This window comes from Amia ocellicauda, chromosome 13 (genome assembly GCF_036373705.1).
Source record: "Amia ocellicauda isolate fAmiCal2 chromosome 13, fAmiCal2.hap1, whole genome shotgun sequence".
Lineage (NCBI taxonomy): Eukaryota > Metazoa > Chordata > Actinopteri > Amiiformes > Amiidae > Amia > Amia ocellicauda.
In genome coordinates, this window is record NC_089862.1 from 22,615,787 (window position 1) to 22,637,184 (window position 21,398).

Genomic DNA, 21,398 nt, shown 5'->3' on the forward strand with positions numbered 1-21,398 from the left:
GTGGCCACTTTTGACCCTTGCCTGGGGCTGCATTGGCACTGCACCTGCATCTATTTTTATCACTCTAATGGCTAAATTATTGCTTTAAATTTCACTTCCTTACTCCAGCTTTGCTTCTCACATTAATTATTGATTCCGTATTAATTCTGTATTTTAGTTTTGTTTTAAATCATGTGTCGATTTGTTGGTGGTTGGTGTTATTTATTGTTTCTTGTCTAAATGTGTGTTAATTATTAATGTTATATGTCTAGATAAACAGTGGGAATGAAATAAAGACTGACAGTTCAATTTTATCTGAGTCACACCCAAGAGCAGGGACTTTTCTTCTCTGGCTGTGTCTGACTGAATTAATCTTTGTCCTATATATTATATTTGAAATCTACACTGAAACAAAATGATGACAATAAGTTCTGCTGCTAAAGTCATTTGCCATAGGACCTTTGTTTTGAGCCCACATCAAAAGATAGAGGCAAGAAGTTAGTGACAGCTAGAGAGTGTGAGCAAGGAACCTCATAACAACAGGCTGTGATTTCCTTAATTTTGCCCCCTTTCTTGAAATAAATGGACCTTAAATATGAGCCTTACCGCTAAAGTGTTCAGTGTGCTTTATGTGAAATATTCCCTGTACATGGAATGGAATATGTCGCCTTTGTAGGGTCCACAGGGTTTGTAAGCAGTGTGTTTCTGAACCTATTGAAGGATAAAGAGCACTCGACAGCTGCCCTGGTCAGCACTGCAGCCTTGATAGGACGACAAGAAACCAACAGAGAGGAGACTTGTTTTGCTGAATTAACATCTCGCTGTAAAACCTGATCCTGATGGTTTCAAGCTGTTCAGGATGAAATACAAGGAGTAGCTGTAATCCAATCATATAATGCAATATGTGTGTTTCAGGTGAAAAAAATCCTGCTGCTATCACAACCCCCCCCCCCCACACACACACACACATGCACGCAAACAGTCCTTCTCAAACTGCCCTCGTGCTGTAGGATAATATGTACTGAGGATGTTCACATTCAGCAGTGTTTCCCCTTACAACAATGGAAATTATTCAAGTCTAGAATTATAACCAGACAGTAGTGGTTCCTTTCTCATACCAAAGCATAAAATCTGAATGAATGAATAGCAGCTTTGTCTGCAAGTACTGTGTCAGAAGCAGATATTCATGTAACTTTATTTTATGAGAGCTGACAATAAAATGATGTGTCCTGCTCAGGGTGCCAATGGAATTTAATTATCAGTACAATGGTACCATACCTTCATATGTTATGTGTATATACAGGAGAACGGGCTTATGCATACAATACAATTTGTTTTGCAGGTCTGTTGTCTATCCCAAGTAATGTGCATACCCTGCGCTGTAGTCCTGTAACATTGTTGAAACAGTTCTTCTTCTACTAAAATTAAATCTGCATGTTTTTCTAGTTCCAGAAACTAATCCATGACCTCCTCTTGTTTGTAACCAAAATGATGTTCTTATGTTTTCATGTTTTGTGGTGAATCCTACTTATGCCGTATAGTAAATTAAATATTTAACTTTTGAGTTATCTTCCTAAAGAATGCTGACGATGCATTGGATCCGGATCAGAAATGGCAGTGTAAATCCACCATGATATACCCAACTATGCGTGACTACTGTGCAGGTCCAACAGCACTCCTGTTCTGTACAATGTATTCCTCCATTCCTCCCAGCTAGCATGCTACACTATACATACACCAAGGATGAACTGTTTATTTAAAATAAGAACCTATCACACCTATCTTTCTCCTTCACTCCAGGTTCCACTGACTGCAATGCAAAAGTTTCTGAACCATTCTGACCCTTACTATAGAATTATAAAGAGGCACATTTAATAAATCAGGCATGTCAAAGCTAGCTCTTGTTTGTAGATATGCTGTACTCGTGTGTAAGCATCTTGAGCAACCGCCAGGCATATTTTGAGATGTAATTTTGCTCCTCCCTTGCAACCCACAATACGCCAGAGCCTGGGAGAAGCGCTCTGTCCCGGGATCAGACCCCAAGAAGCTCAGGCCGCGCCGTCATTGGCTGAGCCGCCTGTCAGTCAAATCAATAGCGCAGACACCGAGGGTCGGCAGGCATAAGACTCGCCGCAGGAGTCCGCACACACGCTCTTGTCCTGCATGTTGTTTTCATCCAAATGATAAGGTTTATAAACAGCAAAAGTTATGTAACAAACAACACCTGATAGGAGAGATGTACTTTTGTGTGGATTATCCCGGGAGATCATTTCTGCGACGACTGAAAGGTAGGCTGCTTAAAAAAAGAAAAACGTCGCTCTTTAACGCCGCCTGTGAGGTAGATTTGTTTTAGAGATTTGAATATTGTAATCATTCAATGTTATGTGTCGCGATGGATTATAATGTAGCTTTAGCCATTGACGGTAACGTCGCTTAATATATAGATAGAGACTAATACTAGAGGGAAGAAACAGGCTGTATTTGGATTGTATTTAATGGAAAAAGCTGTTTCACAAAGGAAGTACCTAAAACTGAGAGGCTCATTGTATTTTGAATTCCGACGCAGTGTTTTGATCTTTTCTAATAAAGTGCGGCAGCGATGTATTACTATTTAATTTACTTCTTCATGGTAGGTATCTATTATTATTTCTGCCCCCCGAGTGCCTGTAATTCAACATTTTTTTTAGCGTTGACCTATGTCTCAATTAAATCGCAGAAATATGACAACGGATCACGCATTTATTAATCATCACTTTCCACAAAGGACGCTCTTAAAACGTTTACCAGCATAGGAGAGATTATATCAAAAAAATATTGTTTGTTCAACTGAACTTGAACGATTAATTCAAAATAGAAGTGAAGCAATTGCAAAATTAATAATACAAAATTTGAATGTAGCTCAATGCTGTAGCATAGCACGTAATTCTCAAATTAGCTTATATATTATTGGTACACAAGTGCGTCCTAATGTATTCTCTTCAGCTATATCTGTGCCTTTAGATTTTGCTTTAGTAAGACATTTTAGCTGATATGCGGCATCATCGTGCCTTCTTCAGTCCTCATGACACTACTTTGTCTCCCTGGTTAATGAATTGCTTCTCTCTCATGTTAACAAAGTCATCATTGCAGATTTGTTTCCACAATTGCATTAGACTTTTAATTGCCCTCGGTTTTTATCAAGTTACTCAAGTTACATCAAGTGTATGCATGTATAGTGATTCAAGCTTTACATCAATCTCAAATCAAATCCTGCAACTGATTTTAACTTCATTGCGTGGAATCATACCACCCTCAACATGTCATATAGAAAATCAGTCTTATTAAACCTATGTGCCTTATTATTCTCCTCCTAATCAATTAAGACCACATTCAGAATATGTTTTGCCTTCATTGATAGTAATCATTGGTCTTGTACAGGACAGCACAGGCATTTCATCTTGATTAGAATCATTAAAAGAACTATACAACCACAAATAACAATAACCCCTTCTCTTTGCCTATCATTCCCGTTTCCAACCCCAACTTAAAAAGCAGCCCTTTGTAACCTTGTTTCTTTTCCGATGAAGAAAGTTCCTGAAATTCAAAATGTAAAATCTAAGAATGTATTTAGTTGGAAGGCAGTGAAGTTGCAGTTTTCACAATATACACCATTCTGTGAAATGCCCATATGGAAAGTTACGATATGTATGAAAGTTCAAGAGGCCTTATCACTACTCTTTTGTTGATGTAGTCTGCTTCAAATGCAAAGGGGACCTCTCATCTGTTTGAATAGGATATCAGCAGACATGCTGTACTGTCCTCCAAATGTTGATAAGTAGGCCTAAGTCTGAGTTCAGGCAGTGACAGGCAACCAGACATGTTTCAGTTTTAGTTCATGTTTCAGATCCACAATATGACCACAGTAACGTGCATAATGTCAGTGAGGTAGGTAAACTAAATGTCCTCTTCTGTTTTTTCTAGCTTATTAAAATAAAGGGGATGTGGCAACCATAAAAATGTTTATTTGTATATTTTATGACCCACGCCCCTTGTATTTTTCCATACTGCTGTGCATTTGCAGTGGTTAGCTTTAGTCTGATGCTTTCTGAGTTAACATTGGCAAGGTAGCTTTGAACTGCTGTAGTTTGTTTGAAATACACAGGGAACAGTGCATGTCGTTCATAGTCTTCCTTCCTCAGACATGATACTACTCTGAAATGCTTAACGTCCTAGTTTAATAAACATGCATAACCTTGATTGTTTTTTTTTTCTCCCTGAACATTAATAGAATAAATAATGAAACGTAAATGTAGACATTTTCATGTCATGCATAATATCAGCTTAAACAATGGCTGTCATACATAGGCCTACATTTTTTCATTTTCAGTTTGTCTAAATTAAACTGAATGGCCTTGACTGTGAATACTGCAGACAGCTATTTTGGAAAGCTTACTTATACCAAGTCACTGCACACTAGCTGTCATTTGCTTAGAGAGACTGCAGGCTTTAGTTTTATTTTAATATTTTTGAAATAAATACTTTAATAGACTTGGAAAAACCTAAAATAAGCAACATTATAAAACCCAATGGAATCCTACAGTAATTTAGGTACTCTTCTTCCCACAGCAGAATTATGTTGAGACTTTTAGGACTTTCCCTGATTTAATTACTCTTAGTTTGTCTGTAGTGTTCTTGATTTCTTTCTTACTAATGTCTCTTTTAGTGGTGCTTCAAAGGTACAAGAAAGGTGTGCTGCTGTGGGCTTTTTGTTTTGGTAAAAGTATATCTAACACCTCTTGTAGTAGATATTACATTTAGTGTTTTCAAATGATGAGAAATACAAACTACAAAAACGTATGACAAGTTAATGCTTTGTGATTTATTCCTACTGTATAGCCACCCTTTTTATATTTCTGAATGATGACAGAATATTTAAGTTTTCCCCTCCCCTTTCATTTTAGTGCATGGCTGACAGACATTTATTATTCCATATGTTTGATGCCAACTGAACCAGAAAAGGCACATTTGGTTGCCTGACCCTCTCAGATTTTGTACAGGGGACACACACACTTAACAACCAATCTGAAATCCTTTGTTGTGGGGAGCTCTGACACAGCCTCTAAAATCCCCTCATCTCGCGGAAACACTCATGATCCATCCAGAGAAAAAGTAAACAAACATGGACCTGGACATTTACAGGTCACGTTCATGTAGTGCAGATGTCCGCAGTTCTGCACAGATCTGCGCTGGTCCGCCAGTGGTATTTGCGTATTTCTGCAGATCTGTGCAGACCTACGGAAATCTGCACAACAAGAACGTGACCACAAGCTGATGCTGATCGCGTCACCTTACATGATTGGTGCCGATCGAGACATAAATATTAAACGTGTTTAATAAAATCGTAGGGGCTTACTAACTTACAATTGGATCAGAGGGCAAGAGATTGCATAGTGGACCATCTCGCACTACACGGCCATCGGTAGCGGGGACGTGCCCTGACCAGACTGCTTGTCGTGATGGTCAGTGCAAATTTGTCATGAGGGCCAAATCGGCCTAAAATCGGGGTAAAAATCGTGTATTGTGACCCTAGCATTACACATGTCTGCAAGGTACACAGTTTTAATTATAAATTATAAACAACCGTTGTCGATTTAAAGCAGATTTATGTAGTTCCAAGAATGTTTTGACCTTTTCTTTGTTTTCAACAAAACGAACCAACACTTTCCCTCGTGAAAGCCATCGATCTTCACTGTGATATAGTCCATTTGGTGAGCTTCATCTTTACACATTTCCACTGCAAAAAATGCACCTCCATATTTAAGTTAAATGATACCAACTGTGAGAGAAAATTACTTAAAATAAGTGAACTTATCTGCCAGTGCAGTAAGAAAATGCCACTTTGTAAGCTTTCTTGAAATAAGCCAAAATACCTAACCGACTAGAAAACCCCAAAATCTTGAAATAAGTCAAAAGGGACCAATTTTAAACATTTCTGTCAAGGATTAAGTAAGAGTAGTGCGAAGAAAATGCGAAAATTAAAAATAAATAAAAATAAAACAATAATTTTACAAAATTTCTAAAAACAAGGATTTATAATGAAGAGAAACAAGCAAACAAAACTGAAAGTGAAAAATCAGTGGAAAACACTTAAAATGAGAATAGTTTTAGATTTAAATAACAGACAACAATAAATTGCACATTAAGTCATTTATTCACCCCAATTTAAAATGTCTTACTTAGACCATGTTGCTATATCAAATTATTATACTGCATTTACAGCCTCCAGCCTTTACAAAAGTAGCTAGAACATGCCGAAGACAAATAACAAAGCAGAGGGTAACAGAGGACAAAGGCATTCTCAAGGCATACTTCTTGACATCCTCTTATCCAAATGAACATATTATGAAAAGTCCTCTGAAAAGTGTCACAACTGTACTTGCAGACTAGCTAATAAACTTGTTCCAAGGGCTACACTGAGATCAGTAGTCATTAAAACAGTGTGTGGCTCGTGCCACTTTGAATCTGCAACACCTTGCTTTGGAAAATGTTTTATAATTTCTTCATCTCCACATTGTGGCATTTTTAATAGTTTCCTTTTCTCCTTCTTGTTTAGTTTCTCAATCGCTGTGCTGTGTTTCCCCACCCACACCTTTGATGTTTACAAAATATTTATATTTGGTAAGGGGCGGTTTGTATTAGAGAGATTAATCATTATTGATTACCATACTGCAATGCCAATGTTGCTACATTGGTGCATCCACCTCTGAAGCACTCGGCCTGCAGCAATGGAAACCGTACACCACAGTCCTTGATGTCCCGTATGGCATCTTGAATCATTCTCTTTAGCTCCTCTAATGTATACAGAGGTGGTGTGCTGTGGTAGGGAGTTGATGGTGGTATGTGCTGCTCTTTCCTGTCATTTTGTCCTTGCCACTGTCCATCTCTTCCCCCACCGGGATGGAAACATGTTTCTTTTCCCGCATTACTGCTATAATTGTACTCCCCTTCTGCTCATTCTGCATCGATTCTATGGATCCTGCCCAAATTACAATAGTGTCACAGGTGTCTCCTGGATTAAGACCTAACAATAATGTCTTTTGTATATGTGGACCGAATCCCCTTTTCAGCAAATGCAAGCAGCCATGATCATTACATGTGGTGTCTGGTATTCCACTGTGGTCACGATACGCAATACACTCTCTCTTAGCATATTCACAAGTGGTCCCACCATCTTTCTGTTTTAAACCAGTAATTGAATACCAGTCTGTCCGCACATCTCCTGTCCCTGCAGAAACTCAGACTTTCAATATGTCTATTCTCTGTGTGTCTGTTTGTCCAGCTACCATCACATAAGTGCCATTACACACATTTTCTGGCATACTACTTAATACTTAGGGGTCTGCTTTGATTAGGACTATAGCCCATTTATCTCGACTCGTTAATCTATGACTAGTTGTCATTGCATTCAACTTAACCCAAATATCAGTTGTACTTTTTCTTTTCTTTATTGGTGGGAGCTTCTCCCCTATAGCTTCCTCTTCCAGGAGGGAGAGGGGAACTTCAGTATCTTCCTGCTCTCCATTTTTTGATTTGCTTTAGTCCTTATTGGAACCATAGCCTGCTATCCTGCCCTTTGTGCACCTTCACAAGCTCTGCCAGCCCTCTATGATAATTGACACAGCCTGTGCTGGCTCTTCTTCTTCTGACTCAGAACTTTCAATTACAGGTTCTTCATCTGAATCCCAATCAATATCATCATCATCATACAAGCTTGCCCACTGCCAGGCTTCCCGTCTAAGTTTCTCCCAATATCCTCTATGGTTGCCTTTTACTTTATACTTCTTTATACCAGCAACTCTGCATACAACTCCAGTTGTCTGTCTAGCCTGCCTTAACTAATTTTTCAACGTATTTTCCTCTTTTAATTCCTTAACCTCCATCTGACTTAATCTCCCTTCTCTCTCTATCCATACTTTCTTATTTATTCTATGACTTCTCTCATGTTTTGTTATGCATTATACACAATCACTACTCCATAGCTTTCTTGTCTGTCTTTCCACCACTGGATGTGTTGCTTTGGCAACCACTCCGGGTCCCAGCCCTTCTTCTTCATCTCTTTTCTTGTCTTTTCATATTTCTGTAACAGGTACCCTGATATGTCACCCATTTTAATTTAGCGATGTTCTAAATTATGATTTCCACTAACCCCTTTTAATTAAAATATTCTGCAGACACTCCGTTCCAGTCTCTCCCTGGATATTCAATTACCACATACACAACCACACACGCACAACAATATTCCACAAATGCTCATGTACCACTACCGTACAAGCACAGAACAATATTACAACACAAGACACAAACTTCTCCAGTCCACCTTTTATAGCAACTGTGATATTCCTTCTTATTTTACCTGCTATAGTAAAATAGACATAGACTTTCTTTCCTATATTAATATGAGATTGTTAATAATAATAATATTTATTTTTTACTTTATTTTTCACAAACAAAGACAGTATCCCACACTCAATTCCAGGTAACCCCCCGGATGAACACTTAACACACGCACAGACGTACACTGTACTGTGCGAATTTTCTCTCTCCCAGCCGCTATTTGTAAAGAGACATTTTTGCACACCGCACCGTGTGACCCTTAAACTCCGAGTTACGTACTCGCCCAATCCACCTCTAGTGATCAGGTTTTATTTTCTCTCCCAGCCGCTACTTGTAAAGAGACATTTTTAACGCTGCAGTACCCGTAAACTCTGCATTACGCACGTGACCCTTTGGGATTTAGAGCCTTTCTTTTACCTGGAAAACAGTAAACGGTAAAAGGAGACCATACAAACACACCCATATGAGTCTTTGTTTTACCCGCTACAGTAAAAAAGACCGTACAAACACAACCGGTTCACAAAACAAACAAACTTGTTCCAAATGCACGGTGCCTCTCCTCTGGTCTACTATTGTTCGTTTATATTGACAAAAAGTGTCTTGGACTGCATTACAAACTGCCCCCCAATCCTCTGTCTCCTAATCTATGGAAGGTGGTAATTTCAACATACTCACTCCTCCAGAGACCAATGAATTGGATGCCCCTTTGCTCAGTCCACTGGCTGGTCAATATCCCATCCTCGTCACCAAATTATAGTGGTTTTAGTAACTCCCAGGATACACCGATGGAAAAAGTAACAAGTTTATTACAGAAAACAAATCCAGGTTAACCTCCTTTTACATTAAGTGAAGAAAAAACTAAGGATGTGAGTTGGAGAAACCTTTTTGTATCTTCAGAGACAATGGGTTACAGTCTTCTCTGTCAGAAGTGATTACATCTCATTTAAAATACAGTTGTACAACATAGTTTACCACATACATAATAATTAACACAGACCTAAGTTTGTTACTGTTGTTGAAGTGTTTGATGAATTGATTGGTGCTGGTCAGCATTCTTAGGCAGCAGATGTTTATCAAAGACATTGTTGTAAGTCCTTAACCAAATACCTGTGCCCCAAAACACACAATCTCTATACTGTTTGACTGTTCCAGCTGATTGAATATCCTAGAAGACAGTGGCTGAATTAAATCATGAGAAGACAATGTTTGATTGAAGTAACCTTTCAGACAGAATAAATACATACTAATGATTGCTTCATAGATAAAACTGAAACAATGTATACTATAACAACATGAAACAATTAATAATTTATACAGAATATAAAGGAAATAATAAAAGGAAATTTTCCCACTACACAAGGATAAGCTTTGTTGACTCTTTCAAAGAATTGGAATCAATGAATGCTCTTCTTGCCTCAAACTCTAAATCCAGGAGTTGGGCGACTGTCTTTATTTGGCTTGTGTCTCTTGTAGACCTCTCGAAGAGCTTTGTAGTGCATTGCTTGAGCCTGTCAACTGTCCTGACCTGTAGATCTTTCATCTGGATAGACGAGGAATAAGTAATTAGTGGCAGATTTATCAAGAGGATTGCAAATGACCTGGCAGGCAATAAAATATGCTGCCACCAATTGGCCCGGACTTGCATCAATGTTGGTTATGTTAATGAGAAATGGTGTGATTAAATAAATACAATAGATATATGAAGAGAGGTACCTGTGCAATGTGATTTCATGATTAGACTACACAATGCTTCTTGGAGTATGGACCTGAATGCTCCCCATAATGAATACAGATGGAACCATGCTAAGATTAATCTTTTACATGTGTGCACAACTGGATACTTCTGGTGAAGAGTGTAGCAATTGTAAAAAAAATAATAATAATTAAAAAGCATCTCTACTAAATAAATATAATTAATTTTATTACCCATGAATGTTGACCACAACTCTTTGCCATTGCAGTGATTTCTTGTTTTGAGGGTCATCTAAGGTCTTGAGCCTGTACATTAGCGCGCAGGATGTTTGTGATGGTATTTCGTACCAACCTGCAGCGAACCTCCTTTGACATTGAGCAGTCCCTCACTTTCCCAATTTGCTTAATTTCAAAGTAGTTCTTGTGAACCTGCACTGTCGGTGTAGGTTACATATTCCGGGCTGGGCAGCTGTACAACATTCTCTGGTGTTGCTCTCTTAAAGGGATTGATACTTGTGGATCCCTTTGCGGTGGCTAGTTTGAAATGGATGCATAGCTCCTATCACTGTGACTGTGTGGGTCTCCTGTGGTCTGCTCCTGTGAATATGGATGATCAAGCTCACGTATAGAGACATTACACTGAAATCTGTCAGACATGTTTTTTTGACGATGAATACACGTCTGAAAACAGTGTAAGTTGTCTAAATTCTCTTAGCCAGATATGTCTTCTCTGCCAGAGGTGCTCAGGTCCTAGAAAAAGATCCCTAATGTCAGAAAGCGAGAGCGAGAGATAATTGAAAAATGAAAGGTACTTCTCATTTAAGGTATTAGCATTCTGAAAATCTTTTAGATCTCACAAACTGGAAACAGCCTAGTACTTAGTACAGGGAATTTAGACAGCCTATTATGGTAGAAGAACAATTACATTAAAGTTATATTTTACGTATTAAGTTTAACTTAATAAACAACAAAATATGTATAGTGTTCATATTTTATTTTTGTATTACATTGAATATTTGTGGTGTACATAATTGTTTTGTATTGTAAAACATTGTATATTAACTGTCAGTTTATCCTAAGACTATCAAAAAACAGATGTAAGAAAAAGTTTTTATAATAGCTATAAAACATTAAAATCTTCTACATGGCACCAACATTTTTACTTCAAAACATAGTTTATTTTTCTCATTTTGCGTTATATTTGTATAAATCCAAAAATCAATTTGATAATTAGGGCTGTGCAATATGACGATATACACTCGCCTAAAGGATTATTAGGAACACCTGTTCAATTTCTCATTAATGCAATTATCTAACCAACCAATCACATGGCAGTTGCTTCAATGCATTTAGAGGTGTGGTCCTGGTCAAGACAATCTCCTGAACTCCAAACTGAATGTCAGAATGGGGAAGAAAGGTGATTTAAGCAATTTTGAGCGTGGCATGGTTGTTGGTGCCAGACGGGCCGGTCTGAGTATTTCACAATCTGCTCAGTTACTGGGACAACCATTTCTAGGGTTTACAAAGAATGGTGTGAAAAGGGAAAAACATCCAGTATGCGGCAGTCCTGTGGGCGAAAATGCCTTGTTGATGCTAGAGGTCAGAGGAGAATGGGCCGACTGATTCAAGCTGATAGAAGAGCAACTTTGACTGAAATAACCACTCGTTACAACCGAGGTATGCAGCAAAGCATTTGTGAAGCCACAACACGTACAACCTTGAGGTGGATGGGCTACAACAGCAGAAGACCCCACCGGGTACCACTCATCTCCACTACAAATAGGAAAAAGAGGCTACAATTTGCACAAGCTCACCAAAATTGGACAATTGAAGACTTGAAAAATGTTGCCTGGTCTGATGAGTCTCGATTTCTGTTGAGACATTCAGATGGTAGAGTCAGAATTTGGCGTAAACAGAATGAGAACATGGATCCATCATGCCTTGTTACCACTGTGCAGGCTGGTGGTGGTGGTGTAATGGTGTGGGGATGTTTTCTTGGCACACTTTAGGCCCCTTAGTGCCAATTGGGCATCGTTTAAATGCCACGGCCTAGCTGAGCATTGTTTCTGACCATGTCCATCCCTTTATGACCACCATGTACCCATCCTCTGATGGCTACTTCCAGCAGGATAATGTACCATGTCACTAAGGTCGAATCATTTCAAATTGGTTTCTTGAACATGACAATGAGTTCACTGTACTAAACTGGCCCCCACAGTCACCAGATCTCAACCCAATAGAGCATCTTTGGGATGTGGTGGAACGGGAGCTTTGTGCCCTGGATGTGCATCCCACAAATCTCCATCAACTGCAAGATGCTATCCTATCAATATGGGCCAACATTTCTAAAGAATGCTTTCAGCACCTTGTTGAATCAATGCCACATAGAATTAAGGCAGTTCTGAAGGCGAAAGGGGGTCAAACACAGTATTAGTATGGTGTTCCTAATAATCCTTTAGGTGAGTGTACATCCTATTTATAACACAATCTTATTAGTGGTTGCCCAGACTTTGGAGAGGCCTCCCCGCAAGGTCGGAGCTCGAGGCCCCCCAGATGTATCTCCATCTATTAATCTATTCGCTTACACTTCCTCTTATGCCAATAGACTGATGGCTGTTTACCTTGTAACTATACATATTCTGTAATGGAAATCAGAGAAATAAAAAACAATTAGCCTGACTACAAAACCACAATCGCGTAAGCAAAACGGATTGTGCTATAGCCTATCGATCATTGTTCAACACCAATGAGAGCGCTATACTGCAGCCTCCTGATTATTGAATCTGCACCAATGACAGCACTGCTGCCACTATGAAATAACACACGATCAATGGGGGGACAGGGGAAAAAAAAAAATCCTGACAATCAGTAAACAAGAATATTTATTGTAGATAATGGTCAATTTGACTTGGGTTGTATAGCCTGCACACAAATTAAATGCATTACGTGAAAGTAAATGGACTAACACAAAATAAATAATTCTTCATGGCCTGTAGGCTATTGAGTCCTTTTCAAATGTTAACGCTTCCGATAGCTTCTTCCTCTCTGGTCTGTCTAAATAACGACGTAATTTTTGGGTGTTTTGCGCGAGCTCCGCTCCGTTATTGCTCCGCTTTCGAGCACCACTTGCATATTTTACTTTATTCAGGTCTACTGTCACCTAGTGAAACATAGCTTACTGATTAGCAATTTTGAAATTGGCGTTTCAAGCGGCGTAATGATGTAATGCAAGCAAGATCTCGTCACTGTCAGACAGAAACCTCGTAAATACAGTGCGCCCTCGATCCCCCCCCACCGATGAAGTAAAGCATTTCGATGTTGACTGTAATGCACGTTAGATATCGTCGCTGCTATTTTTTGTGCACCAAAATCTTTATTTTATTTTTATTGTTTTTTGCTATGAGGTGGGGAGTTGGGGGCCCTTGGGGTTGTAGGGGTGTCCGAGCCACCAGTACTTATTATACCCACGTGCTACACTCAAGCAAGAGTTAAACCAGACACTGTAAAAAGTAACCAAGAAAACGTGCTGGGTAGCCAATAAAGAGGAGCAAGCAATAAAAAAGGCTAAGAGTTTTTTTAAAACTTACAACTAACTAACAGATATCCTTAAAAACTTATTTTAAAATGTAATTTTTAAGACATTTCTTTAAATTAGCATGTGTAGTGGCGCTTCTCGGAGCCTCTGGAAGTGCGTTGCACAGTCGTGGTGCAGTGCTGCAGAAGACTCGGAATATATGATCAAATTGGTGCCATAAATATTGAATTCAAAATATAAATATATATCCTAAAAAACAAAACAAATGGAAAACGTTTCATTTTGAATTTGCAATGGGGCTGCTGAATTAAGGAGCTTTTACACCATTTTTACAAAGATGTTAAAAAAAAATATTGGACATAAACTAGACCTCACCCAACACAAAAGCAGACTGTATATTTCAAAGTTAAACTATTTATTTAAAAGTGCAAATCTGTGTTAATAATGTAAGTCACATTGTTTATCTGTGCTTAACCACTTTCTAGAATTCTAGCTACATCACACAGTAGGTTGCTCTGTTGTATAGTTATTTGTGGTTAGACATGCAGATTATAAGCTTATCCACCAATCCACGTTTTCCTCTTGTTCATTGTTCGATGTTATTTTAAACGCACAAAATCGGATCATTTCGAACTCGTTTCAGTGTGCAAAGTGGTAAAGCGAATGTGAACACACTTGTTTTTCTCTTTTCACGCACATGATTGTATGCATCATCCAGTGTTCATGTAAATGTAAATATTGTGCTACTATGTTCGTATTTGGCTCTCTTTTCTGGGAAAAAAAAAATAATAATAATAATAATCTACCTCCATAGTCTAGTATTAGACTGTCGTGGAAGCTATTTGATGCAGAAAAGCCTGTAAATACTGAGTTTAGCACAATTAAAACAGCTTTGTGTTTTGAGATCAATGTGAAAACCTGTTATACAGCATATTCAATAAAGCCCTGTATTTGTCGCACATGTTTTCTATTGGGTTTATAACTGCCATCTCAAGTTGTTTTAAAGAGAGCATTACGCAAGATGAGGAAAAACTCAAAACTTTAGATTTTTGTAATAAAACACTTGCATTTAATGATGGAATTTTTTGTATCGGATTTAATTGATTAATCGAAGTAGTAATTGACAGATTAATTGATTATCAAAATAGTCATTTGTTGCAGCCCTAATTTAGATCAATGCTAATGGTGTTGAAATCAAACAAGGACACCTTGCTGAATAAAAGCAGTTTGATTTATTCATGGATTGTGTTTTATGAGTTAATGAGTTGAGTGTTAGTCTTTCACTTTAATCTTAAAAAGTAAGTGTAAGTCTAATTCTTAAAACAAGAATGAATGTCTTGAATTCATTCTTCAAAAAGCATCTCTCATTGTAAAGTAGCTTATTATACCTGTAAAATTTCCTATTTTAAGGTGTTATATCCAAGTAAGATTGCACATGATAACCTTCCTCAAAACAAGCTAAATAAAATTACTCACCTGGTTCTTGATTAAGTAAATTAATCTTGAAGTACAAATGTTAAGATTTATAATCTGAATTAAAGAAAATCACACTTGCTCAGATTTGCATTTTTTACAGTGTCGGCAAAGAGGCAGTAGTTAAATACATTTATAATAGGAAACTGCCTCTTTCATTGCTATTGCAGCTACTGTCACTTGAGTAAAATCAACCACCAATAAAAGCTGTTATTTTACTGTTACTGATAAGTTAACGTGACCTTCGCTCACATGCTGACAATTAAAGTCATAAAGTCATACGGTCAATAGCAGTTAAGATGTCAGCTGTTTAGCTAGGTATTTGCAGAATTGCAGTTGCACAGAGTATGATAAGTAAGTGGAATGTTTCCTTGCAGTGAAATTAGCAACAATGATGCCACTACGTCCATTGCTATGAAAATTGTGTTTTAAATGGGGCATTTTAAATCCTGGAGATCCTGTTGGGAAGTCCATCTGCCCATATCTTAAACATAATGTCACACATGGATATCAAATGATCAGGAACCATCCTGAAAGTTAATCTAATGAAATGCTGGTGGAGGAAAACACAAAACTGCTCACAATTATGTATCATAATGGGAATGTCTCCCAGAGGTGTACAAATAAGAATTGTGTACAATAAACATTCTGAGCAGATACGACTTTAATGACTACTGCAGAATGTTGGATCTAGTTGCTCCATTTTTCTCCAAAGCTCTCAGAAATATTATTCAATTACAATAAATCTAAATATATATAGTCTCTTATTTACATTATTCATCATTAATTATTAATAGAAAACATTTAATCTGTTTTTAAATATTATAGTTCAGCCTGTGTTGAAAATAAATACTACTTATGGATATTGATGATAGATCTTAATGAGATCTAAAAGAACCAAACAACTTATTTTGGTATTCATGGACTTTGGATTTTTTGCAGAAGTTTAAAGTTGCATTCCAATACATTCCAGCACTGCTTATTGCCATTTGTGTGAGTTTAAAGTACTACATAATCCTAACTACACTGCTGTTCTTCTTCAATTTGGCATTGTTAGAACTAGACTAACCGCTGACAGGGTGTACTTCCAATTGCAGGTATTTAGAACTTGCATTTGGAACATGGACTTTTGTTATCTTTACACAATTGAAACTACAAAGTAATCTATTATCCACATTCCACTATGCTTGTTCTGCATGTGATTCGTCATGTATCTATAATGGCGACTCATACCCTTAATGGCAGATTGAGCCTAATTGTTTTTTTTCCATGATTTGTCCAGATCTTTTCAGATTCCTCATACAATAAAATAATGGTAATAAAAAAACATATTCCAAGTTAAATATTTAAAACATTTAACAAATCCATAAAGATAAATAAATCTGTATTTATATCCATAAATATTGCGTGCATCAAAAATGATATGCATTCAAAGTTTTTGCATTAAATTCCAAAAATCTCAGCAACTCGTGTCTGCAGAAACTGTACTTGCTATCAAAGAGTATGACTATGAAATGGTAACACTTGGTTGTCATAATAACATTAACTAGTTTCTGCAGAGGAAGACAAATCTGGTGTTTCTCCAGGCTATCTGATTTGTTTGTTATACAGGAAGTAATGATGGGTAACATCCTGAACTCTGAAATAGTCTTTTGACATACGCTGTTAGAGGTTTAGAGATTGTTAAATGTTATAAAAAGTTGCTTACAATAGAACTGGGAAAATGCTGTGAGTTTTATACAAACTAAGTTAATTACCCCGTGACTGTAGGGAACTGAGATAGTTCCCCTTTAACACTTGGTTTTTGGATCATGCTGAAAAAAAAAAAGCATAGTTCAAGAAAGGTGCATACATGAAGAATCAATAATTCTTAATGTCTTTTTCTATTTGAAAATCAGCCCCCAAAAAACTAAATCAATTAAAAATAAGAACCTGAAAAATCTTTATTAGATAAGTATTCTGCTATGACACTCCTAAATAAGCTCAGGTTCAACCAATTCCCTTCAATTCAATAAGTTGAATCCATCTGTGTGTAGTCTCACAGTTTGGTAGTACATTCAAAGCAAATCTACTACCATTAAGTAGCTTTTAAAACCACTCCTTGATAACATTGTGGAAAGGCACAGATCAGGGGAGGGGTATATCAATATCTCAGAGGCATTGAATAGAATCTGCATAGAGCAGGCTACCCTCCCAAACTGAGCAGCCAGCCAAGAAAGGCGGGCATTGGTCAGAGAAGCCACCAAGAGCCTAATGACAATTCTGAAAGACCTGCAGCATTCCATGACTGAAAAACTGTCCATGTGTCAACAGTATCTTGGGTACTCTACAAATCTGGCCTGTATGGAAGAGTGGCAAGAAGGAAGCCATTTCTGAAAAAGCCCATGTAAAATCCTGCTTGGAATTTGTAAGAAATATGTGGCAAAAGATTGTGTGGTCTGATGAGACACAAACATTTAACAATTCTGTCTTTCAGTTCAATATTTTCAATACAGGCACTGGCTTTTTTCAAGCAGATCCTTGTATGTTATGCATTGATGCAGATGACCATTATCCAGAACCTTTTCAGTGATTTAGAAATGATAATGTGAACAGAGAGTAATGTCCTCCTTCACAGATTAACTTAATAATCATAATCATTTATTTGTGACAAAATTAATCTGAATCTAATAGGCTTTGATTATATTCCTAAAACCTGTAATGTTAAGATTCTGTTGAGTTACAGCAGTGCAGCAGATAATACCCCGTTTCGCTCACTGCTTTTCACAGACGGATGTGGTGAGTCTTGTTCAGCAACAGTCAGCCTGGTGTTGTCTCTTCCTGTCCTCCTTTTTTCATCTCCCTTCTTCAGTTGTAACTTGATAGGTGTTCATCTAATCCAATCAAATTGGAACACTCCCATACCATGAGCTCCATATGTGATGAGATCATGTTACTAAGGACTCTTTCCTGTGTCCATGCCTAAGGTCAAACAGGTCCACACACAAATGCACCACATCCTGTCTGTTTGGACAAAAAATATTATTAAACTAGCTGTTACCTACATAGGATATTTATTTATTGTCTGGAACTTGAGCGTACAGGTATGTTTACAATTTGATTTAGCATAGAAGGGTAGTCCATATGTTGTGTGGTTTAGAAACATGGGAAAAGTAAATTTGTGTGTGTGAGAGTTGACCGTTATGCTTACTGCTACTGTTCTTATGCCATTTCCATAAGTCTCCTAATAGGAAGGTATTGTTTACATTGCCTAATGTTTATCAATTTGTTGTTGGTTAAATATTTTAAAATAAAGTTCAGAACTTATTGCAATAGCAGTAATTGTCACATTGCATTATTTCGCATATAATTTAGTTTCATTTTCAGTGGGGGTGGGGGTGAATATTCAAATAGTCATTAATTAAATCATAACTTTAGGGAACCGAGTTAGTTTACTTTCTGTTATCCAACAATGTCACTCATTATTCTGACTTTAGGAGTATTTTTAAACATTTAGGCATCGATTTTTACGTTGTCATGTTGTATTAACAACACAATAACATAAAATATAACCGTAATTTATAAAATATTTTTGTAGTTTTCATGCAAATTTAGTCTGTGTGGATGTCTTTAAATCACAAATGATGGGAACATGGTCATTTGTTTACATGATTGTTTTGTTTAAATTTATGCTTTTTATACAATTTACTATTAACAAATGACTTATTACAGTGTGATGGTGTATTGGATGATTTGGATATAAATCCAAGTTAGGAATTAAGATAACAAAATGTTCAAAATACTTTTTAATCTGTTTAAATGTTAATTGAATTGACTTCATGTCATAAATGAGTTACAACATTGTTACGGTTTACTTTTACTTATTTTTTTTTAATGGCATACATTTACATGTTTCCTGTATAACCTAAACATTTTAATGTGCTGAAAATTAAGTTAATGTTTTTAAATCTTAATGTTTTTCTGCTACCATTTTATCAGATAGCCTATGCCTTGAGTGGAATTGTATTGCATCATAGAGACTGCTCACTTCTGATTATTTACTGTTAATTAAAAAAATGTAATTTTTAGTGACTCTCACTCTCACTCTCTGTTAAATACAGAATGAGTGTTTAAGTACATCTTTGTTGCTGAGACTATCTTTAGATATCATCCCATATGAAATCTCACAATATGTCATTCCGAATAACAATATCAGTCGGGTAGGACAACACATTATGTCCTTGAGATAAGGATACAACAATAGTCATATGATCTTTACTAAATAGCATTTCCTTAGCATTTTTCACTATTCAGCATTATGTTTTGGGTGACAAACTTCAAAAAAGGCACTGGTGTCAATAGAAAAGCCCATATTTATGAGATTTAATTGTGATGTATATATTTTTTTCCTGGGCTGAATGTGTTTGTTGAGATGAACTATGAATATTTATAACCCACTCTATGCTGACAAAAACAAAAGTCAAATAATTTTGCAAATCTAGCATTGTTATCCGGTATGACATGTTTGATACTAGAAATCATATGATTTATAATTTAAAAAAAGTATAAATGATTAATAAAACTTTTTGAAATCCACTACCAGTCATAAGTTTTAGAACACAATTTTTCCTCAAATTTACGCAGTTTAATGTCTCAAGGACATCAAATCCATGTGCTTCTCTTTAATCCCATGTGTACTTTTCACTGTTGTGTTGTTTGCCAAGTGTTTGTTGTCCCATGAAAGCATTCTCTGATGTGAAAAAGTTTTTTATACCCCCCCCCTGCATCTAGGAATACAGTGTAACTTCAATGCCCAGAAGCTGCGTGTAACACTGCCAAATAATCCTTAAGAGGGTGTCGTAACACAGTATAACTTTGAAATGTACATTATTTTTCAGTTTTTGGTAACCTAAACTTTTTTTTTTTAGCCTCTGGCAGTTTTCCGCTTACCATTTCAGGTTATTCACTGGACTTGAACTGCTTCAATGTCAATAAAAACTGGAAAAATGTGGGTGTTATAAAACTTTTGACCGGTACTGTAAATACATACCATTCTAAAGGTAGAAAGAGCTTTGATTTGTATTTTAAACTAATTTTAATTTTTTTTACCATTTTTAAAATCCTTATTCGTCACTGACCGACATACATGTTATACATTTTGAAAAGCAAAACCTGACACTCAGTCTGTTAACCTCTTCAGCTGATATTAAACAATTGGAATGTCCCCCAATTTCAAAAGCCCATAACTCAGTAAATATAGGACGAGAGAGTTTGTGAGAGGTGTCTAGGTGCTGTCCAAACACATACCCAAGTGGCCAAACAAAACTGTAGCTGAAATAATATGAACAACCAAATAATAATACTAACAGATCGACCACAGAATCTAACCGTTCTAAAAATAGCTCTCCGCAGCTCAGCCACAGCTTTATGCATTCCCACCCTGTAAAATCTAATACAGTGAGGGGGGGAAAAAAGTATTTGATCCCCTGTTGATTTTGTATGTTTGCCCACTGACAAAGAAATGATCAGTCTATAATTTTAATGGTAGGTATATTTTAACAGTGAGAGACAGAATAACAACAAAACAATCCAGAAAAACGCATTTCAAAAAAGTTATAAATTGATTTGCATGTTAATGAGGGAAATAAGTATTTGACCCCTTCGACTTAGTATTTGGTGGCAAAACCCTTGCTGGCAATCACAGAGGTCAGACGTTTCTTGTAGTTGGCCACCAGGTTTGCACACATCTCAGGAGGGATTTTGTCCCACTCTTCTTTGCAGATCCTCTCCAAGTCATTAAGGTTTCGAGGCTGACGTTTGGCAACTCGAACCTTCAGCTCCCTCCACAGATTTTCTATGGGATTAAGGTCTGGAGACTGGCTAGGCCACTCCAGGACCTTAATGTGCTTCTTCTTGAGCCACTCCTTTGTTGCCTTGGCTGTGTGTTTTGGGTCATTGTCATGCTGGAATACCCATCCATGACCCATTTTCAATGCCCTGGCTGAGGGAAGGAGGTTCTCACCCAAGATTTGACGGTACATGGCCCCGTCCATCGTCCCTTTGATGCGGTGCAGTTGTCCTGTCCCCTTAGCAGAAAAACACCCCCAAAGCATAATGTTTCCACCTCCATGTTTGACGGTGGGGATGGTGTTCTTGGGGTCATTCCTCCTCCAAACACGGCGAGTTGAGTTGATGCCAAAGAGCTCGATTTTGGTCTCATCTGACCAACACTTTCACCCAGTTCTCCTCTGAATCATTCAGATGTTCATTGGCAAACTTCAGACGGGCCTGTACATGTGCTTTCTTGAGCAGGGGGACCTTGCGGGCGCTGCAGGATTTCAGTCCTTCACAGCGTAGTATGTTACCA

At 37.3% G+C, this 21,398-nt stretch overlaps 1 protein-coding gene across 4 annotated transcripts in view; it reads left to right on the plus strand.

Moving 5' to 3' along the window:
• The first annotated feature begins 2,065 nt into the window (after positions 1-2,065).
• The window catches only part of st3gal5 (ST3 beta-galactoside alpha-2,3-sialyltransferase 5), a 42,828-nt gene continuing 23,495 nt past the window's right edge, over positions 2,066-21,398 (plus strand). For 2 of the 4 annotated variants that reach the window (XM_066720189.1, XM_066720191.1), the window contains exon 1: positions 2,067-2,267. The gene's annotated coding sequence lies outside the window, so the exon portion shown is untranslated. Of the gene's footprint in view, positions 2,268-21,398 lie in introns of all 4 variants that reach the window. The other 2 variants (XM_066720190.1, XM_066720192.1) reach the window with 2 other exon arrangements.